This window comes from Triturus cristatus, chromosome 6 (genome assembly GCF_964204655.1).
Source record: "Triturus cristatus chromosome 6, aTriCri1.1, whole genome shotgun sequence".
NCBI classification, from domain to species: Eukaryota; Metazoa; Chordata; class Amphibia; order Caudata; family Salamandridae; genus Triturus; species Triturus cristatus.
Genome location: NC_140589.1, coordinates 841,583,238 through 841,593,051, shown reverse-complemented (window position 1 = coordinate 841,593,051; position 9,814 = coordinate 841,583,238).

The following is a 9,814-nucleotide window of genomic DNA, read 5'->3' as shown; positions in this document are numbered from 1 at the left end:
ACATGTTCTGTCTGAGTTGATGTGGGGCCTAGCTCCGTGGGCCACCAGGAGGAATTCCAGGGAAAGCTCTTGTGCCTGAAGTTCAGCATTTCTGTCCGGTTGGGGTAGAGCTTTAGGTAGTTTCCTCTTATCCAGTTTGCCAAATTGATCATGCAAGTTGTGAAGTTGTTCCTGGTGGTATTAGTGTTGTCTGTCAAAGATAATATGAGCTGCGTATCATCAATGCAGGAGATGATGTGGATTTTTTGTGATCTGATGATCCTTGCAAGAGGTCTCATGTATATTTTTAAGAGGGCTGGGCTAAGTGACGATCCCTCTGGGACTTTGCAGATGGGGTTCTTGGGTTCCAGGTGTAGGGTGAAAGTCTTACTGTAGGGGTTCTATGAGAAATGAGGTTATCCACTTCAGTACTGGTCCTTGTATTCCTGTGTGATGTAGTTTTTTTTCACAAGGTTTTAGTGGGAAATGGTGTCAAAGGTCACTGGATGGTTGAGTAGGTTGAGTGTTGCAGTTTCTCCTTGGTTGAGGATGGTCCTTATGTCATCTGTGGCCATGATGAAGGCTGTTTCAGTGCTGTAATTGCTGCAGAAACCTGATTATGTGCTGTCCAGAAATTGGTGGAGTTCAAGGTATCTGGAGATTTGCTTGTTGACCACTTTCTCTATGACATATGGCTGGGTGGGAACGGCAGCAGTGAGATGGGTAAATAGTTGCTCAGCTCACTTGGGTACGCAGTTGGTTTCTCAAGGAGAGGCGATGATTCAGTGTTGCATTAACAAGTTGAAACTGAGGAATGCTTTCTCCATTAAAAAGGCAGCAGCACATGTCACGATACCCCTGAGGAAGGGAATATCCTGAAATGCATTGGGTGATTTTAAATAAAATCGTGGCATGCGAAAACATATAATTCTCCTATGTTTTTATGAAATACCGTGAATAAAATAGTGAATGAGTAAAATGAATTGAAGAAAACTAAAGGAAAAAAGGTGAAAAGTAATGGAGTAAAATGAGGAATAATGAAAAGTGAAATATATGTTTGATTGATTGGATTCATTCGTGATGAACGTGGCAGTGCAGCTTGAAAGGGATTAGCTGTGGTTCCTTTGTGTTCATTCGACATTGCAGCGCAATTGGGCAGAGCGCGGAGCAAGCTTGCACGCCTACAGAGTGTGGAAGCAATAGAGTATGGTGAAATGGAGTACAGAATACATATGGAGTACACAGGTGTGCATCTCACCACCCATGATTTACATTGATTGAGAGAACATCCCATCTGCCAGCCGGCAGAGTAACCATGAAATCCTGGAACATTGATTTCTCTTTACCTTGATAATGGAGTGGCTACTGATCTCTTGCCAGTTGCAAAGCTGTATCCCTATAGGTCAACAGCTGGGCTATTATCAGGTGGGCCATCACAGCCTGAGAAGTTCATTGGCCAAGTGATCTGTAGACCCTTTCAACAATCAGCATGGCGGAAAGTGCATCTCTGAACAGTGCTCAGAGCACCTCAACATATTCCTCTGTGCGATCCATTGTCGTCGACTCCAGTAAACATAGGATAAGTAGATTATTCCTCCTCAAGTGTGCCTCCAGGTCATTGATCATGTTAAGGATGACCACTAAAAACCTTTCCATCCTCAGTAGTTTCTCTCCAGCTGCGGAGTGCCCATTTTTCACATCCGATGTAGGCCACTCAAGTTGCTCTGTGTTCGTCATGTTGATCAACTCTTTCTTTGAGGCGTTCGAACCTGTTTGTCAACAGATCAATTTTTAGTATCTATAGAGCTCAGACTGTACTTATGGCATAGGGACATAGGGCCTCATTTTTGGGGTTATGGCATAGGGCATAGCTGCCCTACATCAAAGTTAAAGAGCAGGAATGCACCATAGTTATCCAATATGGTGCATTACTGTCCTATCCCTCTGAGCTGGCACCATTTCAGCAGCATAGAACCAATGCAGGCATCCTTGTACTGAGGTGCAAGGGTGCCCGTGTTGTTGACAGGATTGTTTTTGTGTAGGAAGGGGCACCTTCCTGCACAAAAACAATCCTGGGGCCTTTTTTCTCTTTCTATGCGTGCTGCACAGTGTAGTTTGCGCCGCTGGAAGGTCATAAAAAGTGATGCTTTGGCTGCGTAAAGGGCCCCTAAATATGGTATGGATGATCAGCTCCAGAGCCTCTCCATCACCCTGACTCAGTTGGCAGTCATTAGGTGGTGAATCCGCTGTCCGCGTCTGCCTACAATTCTCAAATGAGAGCTTTAACTATCTCACGTCAGTTTTCCCCATCGGGCATCAGGTGTTGCCCAGTGAAACCACATGACAACAGGTGGGAAAATGCAACCATGAGGTCTTCAACTTGCCATCGCTACCATCAGGGTCTCACCTCACCCTGAAGAAATGCGATGTGAGAGCATGAGACAACCCCAATCATTCAAGCAGGGAAATGGTGTGGATCAGATATTCACCACAGGTACAAGCTGGCAACTACTGTTGATGAGATCGCTTTGTGCTGCCTCAGCTTCCGGAGGAGGAGCCTCCACAGTAGCCAGTCTGGGCCCCACCATACCCTTGTTCTCCAGAGTTCATCAACGGGCCTTCACGGCTTGGCAGGAGGATTTAGCAAGCGCTCAGTATTTACACTAAGTCGGCCCAAAGAGTGGGGGTGGGCCCCAACCAAGGCCATGTGTTCATTCACCAGGCTCCAGGTTTAATTGAAGCCCACATTGGCAGTCAATCTGATCAAGAGAACTGTGCAAAGGCCAAGTTCTTATGGAACAGTAGTTGCACCAGTTCATATGGTGCCACAGGGGCAAAGGAAGGTAGACTGCATCTGAGATCAGGGCAAGTCCTGCCTCCTCAACAGACTTTTATTGGTTTCCTGAAACAGCGATACAAACAGCCTCATGGGCACCATAGCGGAGTAGTTGGATAGGCAATATGCGGTACAATTATAATCATTAGCATCCCTGCGGCCGTCCCAGATGGCTACAAGTACAAGTCTTGCCTGAGTCTCCCAGGAACATATTACTGGATCCCCACCATTCACCCCTAGTTACCCTAACATATAGGTCCGTTTGCCTGCATGTCTGTAACAGTCCAAAATGCAGTTTCAAACAAGAAACTCCCAATACCCAACCCACCCCTTATACCTAGGCACCCCAACAAGACCCCCCCATGAAGCATGCCGCTAGCCTCTAAAAATATCCAGGGAATCTCCCAACTCTCCTGTACCTCCCACCAGAATCCTTGCCTTGCCGATCACAATATAGGACAGACCGGGAACATCGGGGGGGAGACCCTTCCAGGCCCTCACCAGCCGCACCATGCCCCTCCCTCATCAAAAGTCAGCCCCTTCAGGCAACCTGCACGCCCTCCGACTCATCAAGAGCCCCTTCTTCATCGTCAGGAGGATGCTTAGTCAGTTCGACCAGTGCCACCCACGCCCGAGCCATTTCCATTGATTTCTCGCTCCCATTCCGCCTAGCCATGGACAGCCTGTAGTTCCCTTCACTCTCCGCCCACTTAACAACCTCCCGATGCCAGCGCCCAAGAGCAGGTCCCTGCCTTGCCTTCCAATGGGTAGTAATCTCTCTTTTTGCCAGGACTAACCCCAGATCAATGAACTTGTTGGTGATTTTGGTCTTAGCCATGTGGGTAAATCCGTGCAGCAAGCAAACCCTTGGTGTTAGGGCTATCTCCCTTTCCATCACAGTCGCCAAGGCAGACACCACCCCTCGCCAATAGTCCCCCAGGTGCGAGCAGTCCCAGAACATGTGTAAAAACTGCGCCCCCTCCAAATTACAACGGGGACACGCAGACGCCGCCCCAATATAGTCGTTGATTTTACCAGGTGTTAAGTATGCCCTATGTAAAACATAAAATTGGATTAGTTGAAAGCGCACATTCCGGGAGCTCTTCCACGCCCTCTCAACAACTTCCCCCCAAAGTTTCTCTTCAATGGGTTCCCCAAAGGCTGCCTTCCATTTGAGTCTCAAAGCTGTCAAAGGTTGGCGTAAGTCCTGAGTAATTCGCCGATACAGACAGGTTACCGCTTTCAAAGTCCCCGCTGCCAACACCACATATTGACAGGCGAGGAACGTGTCCAGTTCCTCCAGTCTCTTCCGCCAATGCTTTCTAACAGCCGCCACCAGGGCCGCATGAAATAGGAAGTCCCCTCGCGGATGCTCATGTCACTCCCTAAGATCATTGAAAGGGAGGAGGTTACCATCCTCGTAAAGGTCACCTAATGTGAGGACTCCTGCTTCTGCCCAGGACTGCAGTTTCCTCCAGTCACCCCCATGGGGCAGCACCTCGCACATTGTCAACGGAATCTCAGGTGCTTATGGGATCCTGATGTGTGCCTTCCGGGCCATGCGCGCCCAGCACTGTTGTACCACGCGCAAATCTGGCGGCACTGAATCCCCACTCCAAATCGGATCCAATCCCCCCAGGTCTTCCAGATGCCTGATGTGACCCACCATCCATTTCATGTACCATTGAAGTTGCGCAGCGTGGTAATAAGCCTCAAAGTCTGGCATCGCAAAGCCTCCCTCCGCCTTAGGTCTCTGCATAGTAGTCAGGGCAACCCTCCATCTCCCAGATCCCCACAAGAACCCTGTACTTAAAGCGTTAAGCTGCGCAAAGAACTTACCCGGGATCCAAACGGGAAGCGTCCCAATATAATAGAGGAACCTTGGTAATGTGACCATTTTCACTACAGAGACCCTACCCGCAACAGAGAGTGGAAGAGTCCCCCAAAATTCGAAACTAGTTTTGGCATTGCGCAACGCTCGCCCCACATCACCCTCCAACAGGTCGTCACTGTTGTGATAAATCCGGGTCCCTAGGTATGGCAAGCAACTGGACTCCCATCAGACTTCTTCTACATTCCATAGATTCAGCCTGCCCGACCTGGTGGGGAACAAACACGACTTGGCCTAATTCACACGGAGCCCCGCTATTCTCCCCAAGATCTCTAACAAGCCCTTCGTTCCCCGAAGCGCATCTCCGGAATCTGGCAGAAACATAAGCAGATCATCCGCGTATAATGCAATATGCTGCACCTGCCCTTCCACTAGCAGCCCAGGATAAAATCTCCCCGTACTGGCATGAGCAGCCATGGGCTCCACCGCCAGAACAAACAGCAGCGGGGACAGCGGGCACCCCTGCCTTGTCCCCCGACCTCGCAGGCAGCAGAGATTAAACCCCCCGTCCGAACTTTAGCAGTGGAGGCACTGTACAGCATTGTTGTCCACCGCACAAACCTCTCTCCTAGACCAAATTCCCGCAAAACATTAAAAAGGTAGGGCCACTCTAGGCTATCAAAGGCTTTTTCAATATCGACCGCAAAAATGCAGGCCTCCTCTTTATCATACGTGTCGGACCCCAGGATGCGCATGAGTCTACGGACATTCATTGCGGTATTCCAAGATGGTATGAATCCGGCCTGATCCCTGTGAACCAGGGTCGTCATATGGGGCAGCAACCGACTGGCCAATATCTCACTTAGGATTTTATAATCCAGGTTAAGCATCGCGAGGGGTCTGTACGAGGAGTGATCCCAGGCGGGTTTGCCCGGCTTGAGAAGGGGTACTATGATAGTTTCCTGCATAGAGGTAGTGAGGACGCCCTCATGACATGCTCTATTATACAGTGCCACCAGGCAGGGAACCAGATCATCAGCATAGGCCGCATACAATTCCACTGGCAGCCCGTCAATTCCTGCCGTTTTCTTCCTGGCCTCCGCAGGGTCAATCTTAGGGTGGTCAGCACCCGGTAAAAACCCCTCATCATCAGGGAGTCCTGGGCTCAGCCTGCTCCGATACAGCTCGGCATAATACTGTAAGAATTGATCATTAATGCCCCGTTAGGTGTAGCACACCTCACCTCCCAGGTCTTTCAGTTCTAAGATCGCTGTCCCTCTACGCACTGGGTTGGCCAGCCATGCTAGGAGTGCACCAGACTTGTCGTGCTCTGCATGCGCCCTGTCCATATAGGCCTTATAATCAAAACAACGCAGTCTCTCGAGTTGAACTGCTAGCTCCTTCCGGGCCGCAAGCAGCTCATCATGCTTGTCTAGCCGCTCCGGTCGCTCCTGCTCCAAAACACGCAACTTCTGTTTCGCCTTTAGCACATCCTGGAGCAGCACTTTGCGTACTTCCACCACTTCCCCTATATAGCACCCCCTAATCACTGATTTAAAAGCATCCCACTCAACCAGCAGAGAGGATGCTGTGTTGACATTAAGCCTGAAATTTTCAGTAATGGCCGCACCTATAACTTCACAAAACACTGGATCTTCCAAGGTATCAGGTCTGAGTCGCCACGTAGGAATGGTGGGCCGATCTTGCAACCAATGTACGATCACTAGCAGTGGGTTATGGTCAAACGAGGTTCTAGCTAAGTATTCACTGTGCACCACCCCCCCATGGATGTCTGTAGAGCAAAGAACCAAATCCAACCGAACATGCAGATCATGTAGTGATGAGAAGTAAGAGTAATCCCTGTCAGTCGGGTGATGTGCCCTCCATGTGTCAGTTAGTCCCCATTGTTGTTGCCAAGCCCGCCTCACTGCTGCCAGCCTGTGTACCGGGTTATCAACGAGAGGAGGGTGGGAGCGGTCCAATGCAACGTCAGTGATACAGTTGAAGTCACCCCCTAAGAGCACAGACCCTGTCAACAGTGGTGGTAACTTCCCTGATAGGTGTGCAAAAAATGAGAGGCTTGATCAGTATTAGGGGCATATATACTTCCTAGAACAATATCTCTGCCATCTAAACACCCCGTCACTACAACATATCTACCATCAGGGTCAATCAGCTGCCCAGGGCTCTGGAACGGTACTCCGGCCCTAACCCAAATCAGTGTTCCCCGCGCAAACGCTGAATATGTTGTGCAGAACACCTGTCCTCGCCAGCTGCGCTGCAAGGCTAAGCCCTCTTTCTTACTTAAATGCGTCTCCTGCAGTAGTGCAATCTGTACCCCTCTCCTTCTAAGATAGGCATGGATCTTGTGGCAGCGGATCATGGTATGCATCCCGCTAATTTTCCAGGACAAGCACTTAATACCAGCGGCGGTTTCCATGGTGTGGTTATATACAGTCTGTCCTCCATAACTCCCCTAGCAGCATGCTTCTCCCCAACAACCCCATCCCCCCCGATATCCCTTAACCCCCAACTCCCATTCCCCAGGACAGGTTCCCTGAAACTAGTTCCCATCCAAACTGGTTTAACCATCAACAGTGCACAGAGAGGCAGTGAGACGTGTGCTGACCCTTTGGGACCCGAAACTCCCCCTGGCTCGCCGTTCCATCTCAGTGTGAGGCTCCCCATCAGTACTGAGCAAGGTGTGCCACCCTTCCCTCTCCGCAGATCATAGGCCCTGCAGCGTGCATATCTGGATACCATTGCAAGTCTATCTCACCCAGCCGTCGAATGCCAGTTCAACTCAGCAGGTTTGTGGAGTGATCACCGGCAGCTCAATATCAGAATCGCCATTCGTGCTTCCAGGCAGTGAGGCCTCAGATCCACCCAGCACTCGGCCAGTGGAAGCAGAACTCGGGCTGACCGCACCCTGACTAATCTCTGCAACCGCCTTCACAGCTCTATCCCGCTCAAGACAGTGGTCCGGCAACGAGAGTACCCTTGATGGGCTTGTGTGTTCAGGGGAGCTCCTCTCCACGTCGCTTGCTGCGGAACTCTGCCTGGACCTCTTCTGGCGCATCTCCAGCCACCGCCATGCATCCTATGGGGTGTTGAAGAAGTGCGTGTCGGCGCTGTCCACCACTCGTAAGCATGCCGGAAAAAGCATGGCGTATGTTATGTGAAGTTGACGCAGTTTCCGTTTAAGAGCAATGAAGGGGGCCCGCTGGTTCTGAAGCGCTCTAGTGTAATCCGGAAATTTAATCACTTTGGAGTTCTCGATTTGTAGTTGTTGTTTCTTCCAGGCCTGCTACAAATGATGGTCTCTGTCCCGGTAGTGCAATAGCCTCGCCACCAGTGGCCGCGGTGGCGCGCCCGGCTTGGGAGGTCTAGCCAGGACCCTATGGGCTCTCTCAAGGGCAAAGAACTGAGACAGTCTCTCCGGGGCAACCTCCATCTTGAGCCACCCCTCCAAATACCGAACAGCGTCGTCTCCTTCCACTCGTTCCGGAACCCCCATTATGCGGAGGCTATTTCTTCGAGAGCCCCCTTCGCTGTCTCCCGCTCCTACTTCCAATACCCGAACTCTTTCTTCCACCTGTTTCAGGAAGCACTGCAAGGTGACCACCGCATCCGGGACCCCCTCCAGTGTTTTCTCAGTCACTTTCACTCGCTCCTTCAATTTCCTGTGGTCATCCTTGAGCAAAGTAAGGTCCACGCCAACGGCGTCAATTTTCATCTCAAGGGCCTCTCTGGACGGAGTGATGGCCTGTATTATGTCGGCTAACGTAGGGCCACCCTGGGCAGCTGTACACGGGCACTTCGTCGCATCATCTTCGTCATCAGTCTGTTGCCCCGCTCCTTCCACCTGGAGGGCCATAAATCCCTTTTTCCTGGACACTCGCCCCATCGCAGCAGGCCATTAAAGACTGCGTAAAATTCCACCAGTAGTGAGTATCCTTGAACTCCAGTGCTGACAACTCGCCGGAACGGCCTCGCCCTGCGAATGGGTCACTTTAGAATGGGTGGGCCCCAGGTGAGAGTACGCGCCCAAGACAGTGGTGCCCAACTGCGAAGACAATGAAGCCCAAAACGTCAGCTCCCTGTCCAGGCCCCACAACCACTCCAACACCCAAGGAGAGCCGGAGCACGCACCACCACACAGTACGTCGTTCATCCTGAGCGGCCCAGCAGTAAGAAAGCACCTCAGGGATCTCTACACGCACTCACCAATGTCCTCCAGAGCACCAATGCTCCCAGTCCTCACCCCAAGTGCAGTGATGAACCCTACACATTTGGCCTCTCTCGTTCAGCAGCTGTTCACGCAGCTAGCAGCTCCACAATAGCTCATAGCAGTAGTAAGGACAACAATAGGAGCAGCAAAGCTCTTAACATTACACCAGGTTCCCAGGGAGATTTCGGGTGCCACCGGCTTCACTATCACCATCCCGCAGTGGCTCGACGTCCTCCCGATCAGACCCTCCAGCGAGCTACAGGGCACCCAGCAAGGTCCGACCCCAGCGCATCTCCGCTGGTGCCGATCCTGTCTCGCCGCCCGCAGATGCACCTCCGTCCCAGAAATCACGCTGCAATTCCAGCTCACCGCTCCAGGACTTGTACCCCCAAGTAATCCGATTCGCTTCTTGGGCCCTTCAGAGCTACAATACTCCTCATCACTCCCGGGGCCTCTCAACGGTAGCAGCAACCTCTGGGCTCCTCCCTCTCTGACTCGTTGCTGATTCGCGCTCTCCCGGGTCCCTTCAGAGCGCCAATACTCCGCGTCACTCCCGGGGCCTCTCAACGTAGCAGCAACCTCTGGTCTCCTCCCTCTATCACTCGCTGGAGATTCGCCCTCTCCTGGGTTCCCCGTATTCTCTGCCGTTGAGGCTCTCAACCGGCACCAATCCTCCACCGTCAGGAAAGTAGGTCTGAGCCTAGGTGCAGAGTGCAGGGTAGCGGCGCAGGGGGAGCAGGCCTGTTGCGGCGACGGTCATGACCATTACTGCATCCCGCTCAAAGTCCTCCATTCCGCCATCTTGGGGTCAGGCTGTCCCAGCTGAGCACTTCCCACCTCGCTTCTATACTCAACCCTTCTGCCGCTTCATGGGTGGGCTCTCGCCATTTCGCCGGTTCCGCACGCCTCTCCACCAGTCACCAGTCTCCGCCAGCCC